The 18,091-nt window shown below is 37.4% G+C and overlaps 1 protein-coding gene across 5 annotated transcripts in view; it reads right to left on the bottom strand.

Moving 5' to 3' along the window:
* Positions 1-11,478, bottom strand: part of LOC127808074 (uncharacterized) — a 44,228-nt gene extending 32,750 nt beyond the window's left edge. For 3 of the 5 annotated variants that reach the window (XM_052346418.1, XM_052346421.1, XM_052346422.1), the window contains exon 1: positions 11,321-11,478. The gene's annotated coding sequence lies outside the window, so the exon portion shown is untranslated. The remainder of the gene's footprint in view (positions 1-11,320) is intronic. The other 2 variants (XM_052346419.1, XM_052346420.1) reach the window with 2 other exon arrangements.
* Positions 11,479-18,091: the final 6,613 nt, after the last annotated feature.

Below are 18,091 nucleotides of genomic sequence, written 5' to 3'. Positions count from 1 at the left end.
AAATCGGACTCCCTATGCACTCGCTCCGCTCTCTTTTTCTTCTCGCTTCCAAATCTTCCTTGTTGGTCGTCGACCACCATCTCTTTCCCTCTTTCAGATCTGACTCCATCTCTTCCTTGTTGGTTGTCAATCGATTGGTCTTCCTAGCCATGGCAGATACGCCGTCAATTTGAGCACAATGAAAAAGACTTGTGACTGGAAATAGGCCATGGCAAACACATATCCTCGTACCGGTGACGTGTGCAATGTAGAAGAGGATCTGTGACTATCGTCAGTTACTAGAAAAAAAAAAACGACCCATGACCGGCATCCGCGTAAGGCGATCAGAAAAATCGCAGTAGCAGCTAGCCCGCGACAGTCACCGCCGTGCGAAGAACAAGAAACGATGGCCATGGAAGAACACATAAACGCACGACCACCGACATCGCACCGTCACTGGCAACGTGCGCGACAGGGTAAATCACTTTTTTCAGACACCCACTATGCCAGTTCAATAATCCCCAGTGTTTACTGTTCTTTTTTCTTTATTTTCACACATAATTAAGGGCATGTTCTCTTTGTTGTTTTCGGACCATTTTTTGTTTTTAGTTTTTCAAAACACATTTACTTACCCATTTTCAAATATGCATTTTCCAAAACACAAAAGAAATTGACACACAAAACTCAAAACGCAAATATCACGCTTTGGCTATTTTCAGCCAAAACAACCACTTTGAATCCAAAACGTAGAAAACATCTCTGGTCCTTCTCTTTCTCTTCTCTTCAAGGCTCAGCCGCCACCGCCATCCATGCTTGCCATCACCATCACTGCCATCCACGCCCGCCACCACCATCATTGCCATCCACGCCAACCACCGCCCTCACTGCCCCCCGTCGTTCGATCGCCAAACAGCTAAGCATCGCACCAGCAACCGCCACCGCTGTCAACCGCCCCCCGTCGCTCCCCTTACATCTCGACCGACAACCCCAGCCACCGCTACCATTCGAACTCGCCTCCCCTTCACCAATCATTTCTTCCTTCTATGATTTGATTTCTTACTGCTGCGACTCATCATCTTTAGGTTTCAGATTTGGGGGTTTATTTACGAATTAAGATTTGGCCAATTTTGGAATTAGGGTTTAATTTGATGGTTTATAAGCTTGGTGTGGTTGTAATAATTGTGCAATAGCAATGAAGGAGAATCATAAATATGTACGCAATTTTTTTTTTATTTGAATATTAAATTAAATATGTAATATGATTTTTCTGTATTAATTTTCTTTTTTAATGATATTCCTAAAATTTTGGATTATGTCTATAATAACTCACTGTTCTATTATTTTGTGATTTATAATTCATTTCTTCATTGTCTCATGTTGTGGGTAATCTAAATCTCGGAATTAACATCAAATTTTTCTTTTTAATGATATTTCTAAGATTTTGGATTTTGTCAATGATAAATCAATGTTTTGTTATTTTGTGATATATAATTCCTTTCTTCATTGTCTCATGTTGTGAGTAATCTAAATCTTGAAGTTAACATCAAATTTCAATTTGTAGGCAAAAATAAATTTATCATAGAACAAATAGTTGAGCCAAATCAAAAATTGCTATAGAAAGCACTTTGCAATTTTAATGCATTACATATGATTAGATTATCAGTTATCTCTTATATTATAATTTAAAGCCTTTGAATCAAATTTACAATTTACTAATAAATGTTTACAATTTACTTTGAATCAAATTTATTGAATAAAATATCATAAAATAATTTTTTTCAAAATTTCAAAGTAAACGCATTTTCCAGTTTTCTACTTTGAGAAACAATTTTTCAAAATGACAAAAAGAATACATTTTCAGTAATCTCAAAATAGACACTCAAAATATAAAAAAAAAAATAAATTCAAAACTCAAAACTGAAACACGAAGAGAGCATTGCCTAAACTTCTGTAGCCTATGGGCAGCCAAAAAAACGAGAATCATGTTACCTTTGCATTACAACTTTAAAGCCACACAAATATATAGCCTTAGAGCAACACAATTTGGAACATTCACAATTCCTCTCTCAATCACTATCCCAAAATTTAAGGAGGAGGAAGAAAAACTATCCTTCTAACTACAAAAAAAAAAGTGATTCGATTCCATGTGATTCTTATCTCTCTCCTATGGATCCAAAAAAACCAAGCAAAATATCAGACTATGATGTTAGGTTTCAACAAAGCCATAATACAATAGTAAGAATGGCCTCTAAACAAAAAGTAGGCCCCCTTATTTCACTTGTTAAAAACACAAATGAAAACTAATGAACTTAAGGAGATAAGAAGCTTTGGACAAGTTATCTGGTCGATAAGGTAAAAGCTTTTATGAATTGTATGTGTGTAGAAGTAGAAAGGAAAGAAGGTGAAGCAACAAGATAGCAAACCATAATCCCAACAGGTGGTGTTGGCTAAATGAATTCTACCTCGCCAATCATTTCTGTCATATGGCCATATCTTCTAAAAGGAAAGAAGGTGAAGCAAATAAAAAAAGAATAAGAAAAATTGCATTTGCTTCTAGGGTGGAAAAAATGGAAAAGAAAAAGAACCAACATCTCAACCCTAAATCCTACTAGATGGCACCTGACCCATGTGGATTCTAACTCACTAATCATATCCAGCTATGGTCATATCATCTATATGGATTCTAACTTCCTAAAACTTTTCCACCAAGTTTTTCTTGGTTATTCATTTACCCTCATTCTCGTCCCGTCCATTCTTCTCGCAAGAGTATGTATCAATCTTCTTCTCACATGACTAAACTATCTTAATAATCTCACCAGTTTCTTACAGAGGCATCTATCACAACCCCAACGAATTCCCAAGGATACAATAGTCATACATATTACATGTTTTCCTTTCCATTGTATTTCTATTATAACCATTAGCACCTTTAATTGTAAGCCTATAAATAGGCAATAGTAGTTAGAGGATGGCAGCTTATGAATGATATTTGAATTCCATTTCCCTCTCTCAATTCTCCTAACTCTCCCTCGGTTTTTCTCTCTTCTCCCTCAATTCTCTTTGTTTCTGCTCTTTCTTTCCAATGCTCTTCTTAATTTCCTTCTTAAACCCTAGGGTCGTAATATTTGGTATCAGAGCCGACGATTCTCGACTATAATTTCAATCAATTCTGACGAGGCATAATTTCCAGTGTTTCAGGCAAGTAAAATTCAACTGATAATTGAAGCAGATTCAGGCGAGAAGGATCGACGCCAATGATTCTTGGCGAATTGTAGGCGAAGCTGGTTCCGTAATCGGATCTGACTTGAATATTGAAGGTGACGGTCCTCAACTGTTAAATTGGTTCTAGACGATTCAAGAAGCGAGACATTGGAGGTGTTGGACAGTGATTGGGTGAAGTGGACAGTGATCAGTAGCTGGTATCAGGACTCAGCGAAATTGAGAGTAGGCGGCTCAAAATTGGAAGGCGATCGTTGAATCACTTCGATTCTGGCGACGATTCGAAATTTAACGTTGTTGTTCCAACAATTCAGAAATTGAAGCGTACGTAGGGAGCAAACATTGTTGTTTCGACGATTCGAAAATTAAAGCGTACTAGAGGGACGCTTGACGACAAAGAACGTGATTGGAAGAGACACGACGTGGAAGCAAACCAGGCGAGTCCTTCAATTAACTTTTGGTTTGACTTGAAGTCGCATAATAGGTATGGGCGAGCGTGGAAACCCAACGATTTCAATTGAGATTCTAGTGAGTAAGGAAGGTTGTCGATTACAGATCATTTGCAAGTGGCGAAGCTAAGCAAAGCAATTTCGGGTCAGAATTGAGAACGACATGAATCGAGAGAGTTTCGACAGTGATCAACGAATTTTGATCAATTTCTAGCAACCACAAAAATCGATCGTATCTGTGAAGTCATTTGTATTAGATTAGTTTTTCGTACTTAGTTTTTCCCTTATGTAATTCTGTTAGCATGTTTTCTCATTGTAAATGAGGGTTTTATAGTTTAGGTTAGGCTGACCAAAAGTTGTTTAATCCGGTCAAGATTGGCAGTTTGTTGTAACTGTCTTGCCCACCTCTATGGTCTATAAATAGGGGCTGGGAGGGCTCGGAATTATTATGAAAGCAGTGGATATCTTGAGAGAGTTGAGCAAGAATGTGCTAGGCCAAGATGAGGGTTGTTATGTGTGTTCTCTTGGGGTGTTCTTCTCTATATAGTCTAGGGTTTTAGACTGTGGGAAAGAGAGATATATTCTAGTGCATGTAATTGCTGTAAGGATTCAAGATAATGGAGTTTTCATGGTGTCCAAGGCAGTCTGGATGTAGGTCTCATTTATGAGACTGAACCAAGATAAAATCTTGTGTTTCTTGTATGGTTTTATTATTGTTTTGTATTCCTATTCTTCTGATTTCTTTCTTTTCGTGTGCTGTCTGATTAAGTCTAAGAGGTGTAATCGGTGAGTTCTTGGAGGGATAATAAGCTGGATGTGTGGTGATCCTAAGTACAACAGTATCTTTAGAAAGACTAAAGCAAAGTAGGATCGTGACAACTTAGCTACGATAGATCAGGTGGTCCTCGGCAGATCAATGAGCATCGGAATTGCAAGCAACGCAAGGCGAGCGACTCTCAAAACTGACCTAGGTCACTACATGTGACCAAGGTGGGAAGAAAGGCGCAATCGAAAACGGTTCAGAACTGAATTCCGCAAGCGATGATTCTCAATTGCCTTGATTTCAATTATGATTCTCACCTCAGATTTGGAAGTTGTGCGAGAGATGAGTTCTAGGAAAATTCTGACTTGATTCCGACGAATTTTATGGGTTGTAGCAAAATCAACCAACAGAGGTGGCAAATTTGGAGCTAAACCAGGTTCAAAAATAGCAGGCGAAGCAGATTCTTAGAAGGTGGATTTGTAGCAGTCGATTCTCAGCAACTACATTGTTACTCAAGTTTTGCGGCTCGAAATTGGGATGGTCAAACCACCGCAGGTGATGATATGGATCCGGCAATGATTCTTGAAATTCCGACAAATTCAAGAAATTCAACGAAGAAGAATCGGACCTAAAGATTGGTCTTGGTGGCGATTCAGGCAGTTATTAACAGTTGTACGATTCGATTTTGAAAGAGACTCTGAAACAGATTGATTCTTGATTGTTGCAATTCAAATCAGGTGATTATCGAAGGTTGTTTAGCAACTGTTGAACTTTGGAGGTTGTTTCTAAATTAGAGATTAAGGAAGATTGTACAAAACAACAATCAATGGAAGATCGATTTTCTGAGGTTGTTGATCATTTTAAGAGGTGGAATTCTGAAGCTAGGGAATCTAAGGTAATGCAGAAGGCATTGACCCACAATCGAGAGGATAGTGCGACCAACAAAGCAAACATGCGTTGGGATCTAACTGTCTCTCAAGAAAGAGTGCAGAGAGATTTGGAGAGGCATTGAAAGACAATAGAACAACATGGCCAGCAGATCCACAGCATGTTCAACATGTTGTCTTCACTACCTCAAGTCCAATGATCACCGAATTTTCCTCCCTGAGCAGTAGCTAATCCAATTCTGCCCAACCATGGTATCCTCTCTATGACCTATGGATTGCAAGAGAGAGAGGAACTACCAACCTTCGAACTGGAATTTCAAGTAAGAGGATCATTTTACCACACTCCCTGTAACAACCCACTTCTTCAGGGCGTGTTATGCCTTGGGAAATTTGGTTTATTTTTTTTTTTTTTATCTTTACATTATCCCGAAATTCCCTAAGACCTTATCTAGTGCGAAATATCTACACTAGAAATAAATACAAAGCGGAAGTTGAATCGAACCTGCTCATATAATAATAACTAAACATGACATTCATTACAAAGTTAATTCATAAGCGTCTGACAATAAATACAATGTACATAATTCTTAGACTACTAACATAACATGGTACATTTACTCGCTTTTCGACGTCTCGCGTCACCACATATCCCCAATCTCGGAATCATCTCTGCAAGTCCCGACTAGAACGTTGAATGTTCTAGGGGCGAACCCAAGTTAGATGATGAACCATCTAAGTAAGGGTACATAATGCTATGTTATAAGTATATGCAATGTCTTTCATCGTAGGTATCAACTGCACCCCTCATGCTACCTACCATTTTAGCGGCCACCTCTTTCGAAGCCGGGGTGTATGGGTGCACCCTTGGTAAGGCAGTGGCGCCAGTTCGTACTCCCTACGGCCTCATATGCGTGTGATCGATGATATCAACGTGTATTTTTGCATTTCATAGTCATGTATGCAGTCTACGTGATGGATACATATCAGGGCATGTCAATATGATGAAAACATTTTCGATGAAGTACCACTTACCTTCTAGAGCTTATCGGGCTACCTCGATATTCGTGCCTTGCCTCCTACATCGCCTCGATTTGCGTGTCAACCTCAAAATTTGCACACGTCTCTTCAACTTCAACCTCAAAGTACCCTAATCACCATAATTATTTAAATAAACATTAAAACCTATTTTTCCATAATTTCTAGCATTTTCTATCATTTTTTCTCTATTTCTTCTTAATTTTCCTCAATACATCCAAACTAAATATTTCTAAAAATATTTTCTCAAATATTTTACTACGACAATTCATAAAATAATATTCTAGAATTTCTGAAATTTTCTAAGGGTTTTACTCACCTTAACTTAGCATCCTCAGTTTCCTCGGTATGCGTGCCATATTCCCGAAAAGTGTGTCCGAGCCATTTTTTTCACCAAAATCTCTGGCATGTTATCGAATTATAATTTCCTATCTTTGAGATTTTTCCAGGATTTTTTTCCGACATTTTTCCCATTTTCTTTTCTTTTTCTTCCTTTTCTTTCTTTTTCTTTTCTTTTTTTTCTTTTCTTTCTCCTCCCTTCTTCTTCTTCCTCCTTTTCCCGCCTCCTGCGCCTGCAACTTTTCTTCTTCTTCCTTCTTTTCCTTCTTTCTTCTTTTTCTTCTCTTTTTCTTCTTTTTCTTCTTCTTCCTCTTCTTCCTTCTCCTTTCTTCTTCTCCTTCCTGCTCTTCCCACCTGCGCACGGACTGCCTTCCGCCATGCGCGCACCAGCGCCTCGGCCAATCGCCGCACCACCGCGATCCCAGCCTCGCCGCCAGCCACTTCCGCCTCTCCCAGCCGCTAAACCGGCCGCACCGACGCCTGCCACCGCAGGCTGCCATCGCGACAGCTCCTCTGCCTCACGTCCAGCTTGCTGGAGCTCGCGCTCGAGCTGCCATGGGAGCTTCTTGCTTCGCCTCTCGGGCCTCCATCGCCGTCACCGGCCTTGCTGGCCATTGCCAGGGCCGACACCTACAGCTCGCGTTACCTCCTTGTCGCGATCGACCTCCTCTGCAATGCTGGCCGCGTCGCCCACTTGCTGCCATGGCCGAATTTGGCCACTGTAGGCTGCTTCCATTGCCTCCATTCTCTCTCTCTCTCTCCCTCTCTCTCTTTCTCTCTCTCTCTCTCAATCTCCCATTGGCTTGCTGCTCTTAATCGACCAAAACCATTGCCAATTTATAGGCAGCCATTGAGGCTTTCCACGGCGTATATACATCACATTAATTATACAATCCCTCAAAATTGGCTGCCATATCCCCTTAAATCCCGCTGCCATGCGCAAATCTCGCTTGGCCATGAAAATCTTGCAGAGGATGGCTGCCAAATCTCTCCAATTGCGGCCAAAATCTCGGCCACAGAAGATCTCACGGGCTGCCTCTGCGAACTCACAGCAACACCCATATATATATACTATATATTTATATTATATTTTACACTTAATACATATATATATATATAAATTACGCATAAATCCCAAATTTTAGTTTAAATTCATTAGAATAATTCTCTAATTACAATAATATTCTCAAACATTGACTTAATTTGCATTTCAATACAGAAAACGCAAACTTAATAATCCAATATTTACTCGATAAAGACGATTATGTCCCAATGCCCTCACCGGGCTATCGATTCATCCTGAAACCACTGAAGGGTTGCTCGTTATGCAAAACCGGAGCCCCCCTAGGCTTCCGTTGATTTTTCGGGAGTCTTCTACAACGATTCGGTTTTACAGCCTAAATGACAGCTGTATTTTAGCTGTACCGAAAATTGTTCCCGATCCGATTTCTTTCAATACCATAAATCTTATCTCGGAATGCTCGTCGAGACCATATAATTTTCTTTAGACAATTTCACTCCGAGGCATTCCCTGCAGTTGATTCGGTACCTGAAATTGCTATAAAATCAATTTTTCGGCATTCTAAACTCATCAAAATTACGTGGCATCCTCATACGAACATGGGGTATTACACTCCCAATCATACCCTAATGTCTAGGAAGGGGGAGATTAGGTGGATTGGTTTTGCTGGAAATTTACATGACCGATTTGGGGAGAAGAACACAATTATTGTGACAGAGGAGTTCAACAAATTAAAGCAGGAGAGATCGGTGACGGATTATCATGCCAAATTTGAGGAGTTAAGAACCCTAATGAGGAGTGCCCAGCCAGCCCTGATAGAGAATTATTTTGTATCAAGATTCATTACTGGTCTTGACGATGCGCTAAGGCTTAGTGTGAAGATATCCTGCCCTACTACGGTGGAACAAGCGACCAAGAAAGCGAAGCTACAAGAATTGGCACTAGAAGCCATTTGCAGAAAGCATGGATTCCCATCGGAAAGTTATCGTAAGAGCAGCTCGCAAGTTTGTAACGGACCACATATAACAAAGGAAGTTGATACTGAACACATTTACAATGGCTTTAAGGGAGTTGACACCGAAGCTGATGAAGTAGCAGTGGAAGATGGGGATGGAGTTGCGGATAGGTTTCATGCCACTGATGAAAGAGAGCCCTGTAACGAGGACTTAGACCAAAGAAAGAAGCGGGAGACTGAGTACATACAATTGAAGTTGACTAAACAAGAGAATAGCCATGCGGTTCAAAAGATGATGGAAAAAGAGGCTACTGCCAAATGATTCAGGAGTTCGGATATTGTACAAGGGTTGTATCCTTTGGTATCAGTTGGAGAGCTACAGCATCAAATCCAATTTTGGCCTACAGAGAAGTTGGGATTCCTTTCTATAATTGGAAATGATATAATTGCAGGAATGACGGATCAATTGGAACCATTTTCAATGGCAATAAGGAAGAGGTGGATGGCTAGACTTGGCGTTGCAGCAAGTCATAGGACTATTATTACTGAGGAAAAAGAAAAGGGAAATAGGAGATAATAACAAGAAAAAGAGAAGGACAAACCAGATGGCGAAGATGGAAATTGGATTAAGAAGTAATGGCTCGATTGGAATAAGTTTCTTGGAGACAATAAACTTTTCACAGAGAGGGATTGCCACGACCCCAAGGAATTCCCAAGCATACACTAGTCATATATATTACATGTTTTCCTTTCCATTGTATTTCTGTTATAACCATTAGCACCTTCAATTGTAAGCCTACAAATAGGCTATGGTAGTTAAAGGATGGGAACTTATGAAGGATATTTGAATTCCATTTCTCTCTCTCAATTCTCTTAACTCTCCCTTGGCTTTTCTCTTTCTCCCTCAATTCTCTCTGTTTCTGCTCTTTCTTTCCCACGTTCTTCTCAATTTCCTTCCTAAACCCTAGCCAAACCCTAGGGTCGTAACAGCATCACTCCAACTTTATGACAATATAACCTTCTTATAAATTATATCTTTTCTAGTATGATCACACATCCATCGTAACACCATGATCTCTGTTATGCTTATATTATGCACAAATTGGTGATTTACTACTCAATGTTGTATGCCATATAACAAAGCTAATAAAATTCTCTTTTAGCTTTAATGTGATTTTACTATAGAATAAAAACTATACGCACTCCTCCATTTTAACCATCCTGCCTTAATTCTATGAGAAGAACCCCCAATAATCTCCCCCTCATTTTGAACAATTGATTTAATATAACAAAAATATGCTTTCTTTTCTTAGAATGACTTAATCTTGAAGCATCCCCATAACATCATTCGTACTTCTATTTTACCAAGCTTAAGTTCCATACATTCGATTGTCGATTTGCTCAACTTGCCTTTTGGATTCTAAAGTGTTTGTCCATATCTCGAGCTTATTGTTCACACCTTCTTTTATCTTATCCACCGTGATCATGTTATCTACATATAGCATACGCTAAGGCACCTTTCTTGAATGCATTTAGCAAATTCATCCATCACTAGGGAAAAGGAATAACAAATTGATGCAGGAGGATATTATTTCATTTATTAGTGTTTTCATTGTTATTTTATTTGTGTAGTTATGACTCGTATTTAGACAACCCCACATAGTGGGATAAACGCTCAGTATCTAGTAGTAATTATTTATGGTTAGCATTTAAGTTATTAGGATTTAGTTAATATTCTTATTAACTCCAATAAATAGTTATGTGACTAGCATGTGACTTTTGATGTGATGGATGCCTAAGATTACAGGGATTAGACTTTTAATGTGACTTTAACTTGCATCTCTTGCATAACTTACTCCATCGTCCTTCACATCTCTTGCATAGATATAATGTCGATAGTCGTATTGAGGTAATGACGAATATGATAAATATGAGGATGTTAACACATCACAGAATACCATGGTTCACAACCAACTTGAACGTGGTAGACTTGAAGCTAGCAAGAGCATAATATTCATGGTAAGATGCATGCAGAAGGCCTCATTGATTGGGACTCTAATATAGAGAATTTATATTGAGTGGACAAAGATGTCCAAAGAGAGAAAAGTGTTGTTTGTGAAACTGAAACTGGAAAGAATTGCATTTCAATGGCGGAAAGGAGCTATAAATTTTCACCAATTCCACTTCGCTAATATACACCTCAATATAGAAAAGTCTAAATCTCCAGAAAATATAAAAACTGTTTTGATGATGGAGCTCGACTTAAAATAACAATATGCAACTTATCAAAATTAAAAAGATTCAAGAAAATCGATTTTCAAGCTTTCACTCGCTGGCCTAGTCAGTGAGCCAAGATATAATAAGAGTGAAAAAGTTTTCACCAATTCCAATCTAATCACGCAAAGTCCTCCAACCAGAATAGCAAGGAATTCATACCAATCCGAAATAAAACGACATTAATAACAGCGGCGAATTTCAATAATAGGAACAAACAACAGAAAAATTCAAAGAGGACCGCAGCAAAAACATCATACCACTTCTTGCCCACTCCAAAATCAAATGCACAAATTACAACAGAAATTACAAGATATGGATCAGCTTTAAAGTTACACAGTCTATATGTGAAAAGCATGAATTATATAAGCCAATGAAATGGAAGACAAGGCAGCTCACCTTTCCCGCTGCCGAAGCTTCCAATCGCGTCGCCGCGGAGATCGTCGGTCGCCAAGCAGCGAAAAGAGAAATTACTCGCCGAAATGTGTGGATAATATGCCTTCGTATGACAAACTAGGGCACAATTTTTTGTTTTTATTTACTCCTTACCTAAAACTTGTCTTATTTTCAGATTTTACCCCCCCACCCCAACTATAAATTTAAAAATTATATTCAAAGCCTCAACCGTACCGTGGCATATTGGGGTAAATCTGGTTCTGCCGAGCCCCATCGCCTGCGAGTCCCGACGGTCTTGCAGTTAATATTATACAGTACCTGCCACGGTGGATCTTGGCCCCAATCAAATTTGATTTTTTCTAATTAAATCGGGTTTGAGTTCATTGGAGAAAAATTCGAACCGCAAATACCCACCCGCAATTAACATTATATATATAATATAATATTTTAAATCAAAAATTATATTTTAATTTATAAATAAGTTATTAAACTTTTAAATGATCAAAATATATTTTTTAATTTCTAGAATTATTAATAATCAACTACTTGAAAAACAAGTAGAACATTAAATACTATATTATTTATGATTTAATTTTATTTAATTGATATCGTTACATCTATTCTAAATTTGGACTATTTAAGTTGTTAAAAATTGATAATAAAGTAATTTGTAACGCTTTTAAATAACGAAAACTCTTTGTGAAAGCTTTAATAATATATTTTTTTCCAATTAATTGGGGTTTGAGTTGATCTCTTGTGATATTTATACAAATATTAGATATATTCTATTTTACATTGTTTTATTTTTAGGTTAAGAAATTAAGCATCAATCATTAGTTTTTTTTCTCTCTCAAAATAAAAATAGACAAATTTTAATAAAAAGTTCAAAACTAAAAAATAATAAAATAACATAAAATTGTTACAAAATTTTATTTTCAATACAGTAAAAGAGACAAAATACATTGTTGGCTAAAGTTTTATAATAAAAATTAAAATAAACCAAACGTTTAGTTAGTATAAACAAATTATATATAATAATATAAAGTAATACAATACAAAAAGAATAACATATTACTGATTATACTTAAAACGCACAAACAAAATTATAAAAGTTAACTTTATTTTCAATCTCGTCAATCAACTTCCCGTCGTCAGTAATTAGATGGAGATATTGTAGAGTTTGACTATAGATATACGCATCACATGAGAATACTTTAAATGCTTGTAAATCCTTAATCATAATTCACAATAAATTCTCCACATTTGCATGCTCATTATGGCCCAATAATATCATGTTGACGACAACAATATAACCCAACTTGATAATATCCTTTGCATCAAGATCATGTCTACTACTGAGTTGTACTGTTATGTCATCCCCATACACCACATGTTGCAGTAGGAATAGTCGTTCCCATAAACTATCCAACCCAACGAGTCTAATTTCAAAACTTTATTTATTAATCAAAGTCCAGTAATTATAATAAACTCTTGTTTCCCATACGTATATGGCACGCTATCAATCTCAAACTATATTTCATCGTGATAGGAATTAGAAAATGTCACATCCTTAACTAAAACTTTATAGATCAATTATGGTACAATCAAATGAAGGAATAGAGGGATCTGTAAAAAAATTTCCCAATAGGTCATGCATTAATTTATTCAACACCCCATAACGGTTGGGAGCCTCATGAACTAGTCCAATGTGGTTGATCCCATTATGAGTATTACCTCGTGTTTTAGGCAGTACTACTTGGTAAGCATGAACATAAAATAAATTACCCCATCTGCTGATCATCCATCTATAGAAAAAAGGAAAAAAATAATATAAAAATAACAATTGGATTAGAAAGTAAATCGAATTTCTTCTTGTGACGATACTTAAGATGAAACCTGAATCAATGAAACCCCAAATCACAAGTCTCACGATAAAACTCGATGCGAGTTTCATCGCGAACATTCATCTTCACGTCCATGAATGCTCCACAAAATCTCATCATAAACTTGATTTTCAACTCTAAATCACATCCCAAACTATATGTAAATGGATAATATAAAATAAAAAAAAATCACACAAAATAAGTGGAGGCTCGCGATGAAACCTCTTGTCATCAGTGGATATGATGCAATCATAATCGCACACAGAAGTCTTGGTAGCACACGATGGTCACAGCGACAGTAACGATAATCATGGCATAAGACGACGATCTCGAGTTTTATGAGGAAGAATATTGGGTTTAGATAATTGGTTTGAAAGGTTTTATGGGTTGTTCTTTAATGGTAAAGGTATTTTGGTCTTTAAGTATTTTCATTTTCTTTTAGCATGCAATTAATTTGTTTGACCTCAAATGTGCGCCATTTTACGCACGCTGCTTCGTAAAAAATGAGGGGTATAATGGGTTCTAAAATCTCAAAATTTGGGGAAGGGGGTTGTAATCGGTCTTTTTTGCAACTTGAGGGATACAATATGTCTCCCCTTAAATTAAAGGATATAAATAATTAAACGAGACAAATACAAGAGATGGGTATGTTTTTAGCCTTCATGGTTGGATTATCTATGCATGACCGACAATTGCAAGTCAATAAAAGCAATGTTTTGGAGTGAATTTAATATTCATATTTTGTTACTTGTCCCCTACCCCATCGACTACCTAAATCTTTTAAAATTATTTTTTAATTTTCTACCTTTGCAAAGTTGTTTACCCACCCATTGTTTTCCCTTACTCCCCCTTTTCTCTTTTTCTACCTCATGGCTATCTCTCATTCTCACAACTCTTATCACTCTCATGACCGTCGCCCCCCCACTCGTCGGCCATGAAACCCATCCCTCTCACCACTGTCTCTCTCTCTCTCTCTCTCTCTTTCTCCATGTCTCATGACTACCGCCAGACATGAAACCCACCCTCAACATAACGACGATCGAAGGCTTGGCTAGACAATGGCTGGGTGTGACGCACCTAGTCAGGAACGACGACCAACGGCTTGGCCGAACAGTGGTCTGATTTGACATGCCTAGTCAAGAATGATGACTGATAGCTTCCTCGAACACGATGAGAGCTTTTATATATTTCTCTTCCTCTATTTTTCGTGTGACAACTTCTCCTGCACCTTTGGCGTCCCTTGGTTCGTTCTCGTTCTCCAACGTCTGTTGTCGTCCTACGTGCACCTCCTCTAACATCTCCTCTCATCCTCTAGGATCACATATTTGGATGGACAATAAGAAGTATAAATGTAATACGCGAGACTTTCGTAAGCTCTGACAATTTAATAAATAAAAAATGTCCAAAGAAATCCCGAGAGTCCGAGACTAAAACCATTATTCTAAGAAGAATAAAATAAAGACGTAATTTCTCAAAATATTGGAAAAACGTTTTAGAATATGCTAAATGATGAAAGGAACCTCTTTTAAGAACTCAGGGATTAAAATAAGAAGTTACACTAGTGGTTTAAATTTCAAATGTTTCAGGGGTCAAAGTGTAAAAATACCAAACTTTGGGCCAAAGCGTAATTATTGAAAACCTTGAACGGAACTTTCTGGAGTAACTAAACGGCCCAACTACCTGCTGGAATGGCCATCATGAACCCTCAAGCCTAGGCATAAGGTGGCAAGGGAGGTGAAAGAAGGAGATTGTAACACCCCGCTCTTCTCTTACCGAGCGTGTCACTGTGCTGGGGCCCAAAATATACATAATTTATTTATTTTTTCTTTCTTTCCCAGTACATAACTTAAACCTTAAGTACCAAGTCCCAAACAAAACCCCCAGCAAATCATTAAAAATGCGGAAGCGATAATCGAAACCTGATATGGTACGTAATCAACTCATTTTATTTATAACATAAGAATTCGTACCATAATTAACATCATATCCTCAAGATTGAAGTACATAAATACATGGAGATTCCATAATATTCTAACAAGGCTAAACATCAATAAAGCATAAGCTAAAATATATCCAAGTCAGCTCGCTGAATCCATCGGCTACGCCATCACGTGCCGTCATATCTCAACCTGCTCCTTGCCCTAACTGCAAGTCTAAAACTGGAACGTGGAATGTTCTAGGGGCATAACCCATTAGAAGATGAAACTTCTAGTGAGGGTCCAAAACATATATACGAATGCATGATGTAATAACGTGAACGACATTTGCCCTTAGTGTAACTTCCCTGGCCCGCAAGCCCGGCTAGGAAACTTAGGCAAATCCCGAACTTCTGTAGGATAAGCCTAACGTTATTCCCTCAACGCCCTTGGGAAATTACGGCTACACTCTGGGGGCGACATCCCATTCCCATGCACAGATATCAATATGACAATAATATCATACTATGTAATTATCACGACTTTCAATGCAATATGACAAAATGAACATAACATTCATAAATAGCATGCATATAAACAATTATATCATAATTATAAGTTCTTGTGAGAAAACCACTCACCAAATCATACTTAGGATAGAAAAACTTGATATTTTACTCTTGTGTTTAGTTTTGATGATGAAAAATTTCAAATGTATTTTTCTCAATCAAAGCATATGGTTTGGAAACAAAAATCAATTTCAAAGTGCTTTGTTAAAATGATCTATGATCTTTTATATTAGTTGGAGATTAGCATTAACAAGTTTTAAGATCTAAAAAGAATCTCCTTGAAATCGTTGGTCTAAATAATTCTAAGGTAAAAGACCAACTAGAACATGTTTTTGAAAGTATGTTTATTTTAGAAAACTATCTCCTAGTATTTTGATATCTAATATCTCTTAGTAATGAAATGGTTTTGATGAATGTCTATATGAAAATCAATTTCTACTATGTGGATTATATGAATGAGAAAATGAATTTTTAGTATATAAGTTTTGAAGCAAGATATGAAAACTTATAGAAGAAATATTGAGTATGGATGAAAGATTGATTTGTTAAGAATAATTTGTTTCAAATCATACTTTTGATAATCTCAACTTGCTTTAAAGATAATCAAAATGAGTTTTTAAAGAATCGAATAAGGATGTATTGAAAATTCAAGATTTTCTATAGAATAGTCGACTATCAGGATCATTCTGTCGACTATACTTCAAAATAGTCGACTATTTTTTATGTTCTGTCGACTATTTAAGCATCTGTTGACTATTTTAGCATCTGTCGACTATCGAGTAAAAATAGTCAACTATGCCTTCTGATCTGTCGACTATTTTTGTTCATAAGTTTCAAAAATTTCTTCATATCTCAGCATCTGTCGACTATTGGAATGTGTCTGTCGACTATTGAAATTTTGTGTTATAAAATGGTCGACTATTCGTTTTGTCTGTCGACTATTTCTTACTTTAGTTGTAAAAATAGTCAACTATATATTTCTTCTGTCGACTATTTCTTTTTGTAGAAAGCTCAAACGGCTATTTTTTCAAATCCCAACGGCTCCAAACGGCTATATTTCTCTTCAACTTCGTGGGACACTTATATATACATGTCATAGATGATCAAGAGGAGGCTAATGGATGGGAACGAGTTGATCTAAAGAGTTCAAATCATTTTTACTCGAAGCTTACAATCTTTCCGCTTTCACTGTTGTATTTTCTATCCAAGGCTTTGTTGTTCTATCATTGTAAATTTATTATTAAGCCTTGTTTTCATTGTGAGAGAACTTATAACTAAGAGTGTTAACTCTTAGCTTCTCTCTTTCATTTATATCGTTCTTATTTTCCTAGCTTTGTGCTAGAAGACTTGCTTGTTGAAACAAGTGACTGTAATTCCTAGCTAGGTGCTAGAGGGCTTGCTTGTATAAGCAAGAGGTTGTAATTCCTAGTCTTGGACTAGAGGACCTACTTAGTTTAAGTAGGGGGTTTTAGTGGATGGTTTGAAAAATCCTTAGTGAGGAGCTAAGGTAGTGGATTAGGCTTGGGTTAAGCTGAACCACTATAAATCCTTTGTGTTCTTCTCTTGTGCTTGTGGTTTTATTTCATTTATTATTTCAAGCAATTCAATAATCCTCACTTGCATCGAATTTTCTATCAAAAGGATTTCAAAGTTCTATCAAAGGTTTTTAAAATAACCAATTCACCCCCCCTCTTGGTATGTGCCATAGAACCTACCTGTTCTAACAAAACTCACCTTGGCCCTAAAGACCGCGACACCTCGAAAAGCGCGCGTCGCCTCGATATGCGTGCCCGCATCGATTTTCGTGCAAACTCTCAAAAGTTGCACCAATCTCATTATCTCGATCACCTCAAACATAAAATAATATTTAATTACTAAATATCCTCAATATTCCATTTATTTCCTTTTATTTCCTATTTTTCTTCATTTTCCTTCATTTTTCCTTCTAAAAATCTCAATAATTACAACGAGACTATTTCTTCAAATCTATCTTCATAACAATTCATAATATGCTATAAAATTCAAAGGAAAAATACTAAACTTACCTAGATGGTGCATTTTTACGTAAAACGAGATTCTTTAGTGCGAAAATCGAGACACCAGAAAGTCCAAATCCAAAACTAATTGCACACACTTCAAGATCTTGAATTTCTAGGATTTTACAAATTTTTCCAGATTTTTCCACAGTCGGACGTGCCCTCACGCGCTACCCAAAGCTCTGTCACGCACCTGCGCGTGAAGCCAGTGCGTGTGACGCACGCGCTTTGTCTTCTCCAGCGAGCACTTCGCCGGTCGGTCACCGGAAATCAACCCCGACTCCACCACTTGATAGACCTCTTGAATTCGATCACTGGGGTACCTCTTGAGCTCTCAAAGGACGGCCGAAAGGCCTCTGATTTGACAGCC

This window comes from Diospyros lotus, chromosome 8 (assembly GCF_014633365.1).
Source record: "Diospyros lotus cultivar Yz01 chromosome 8, ASM1463336v1, whole genome shotgun sequence".
Lineage (NCBI taxonomy): Eukaryota > Viridiplantae > Streptophyta > Magnoliopsida > Ericales > Ebenaceae > Diospyros > Diospyros lotus.
This window is presented reverse-complemented; position numbering and strand designations above follow the sequence as displayed.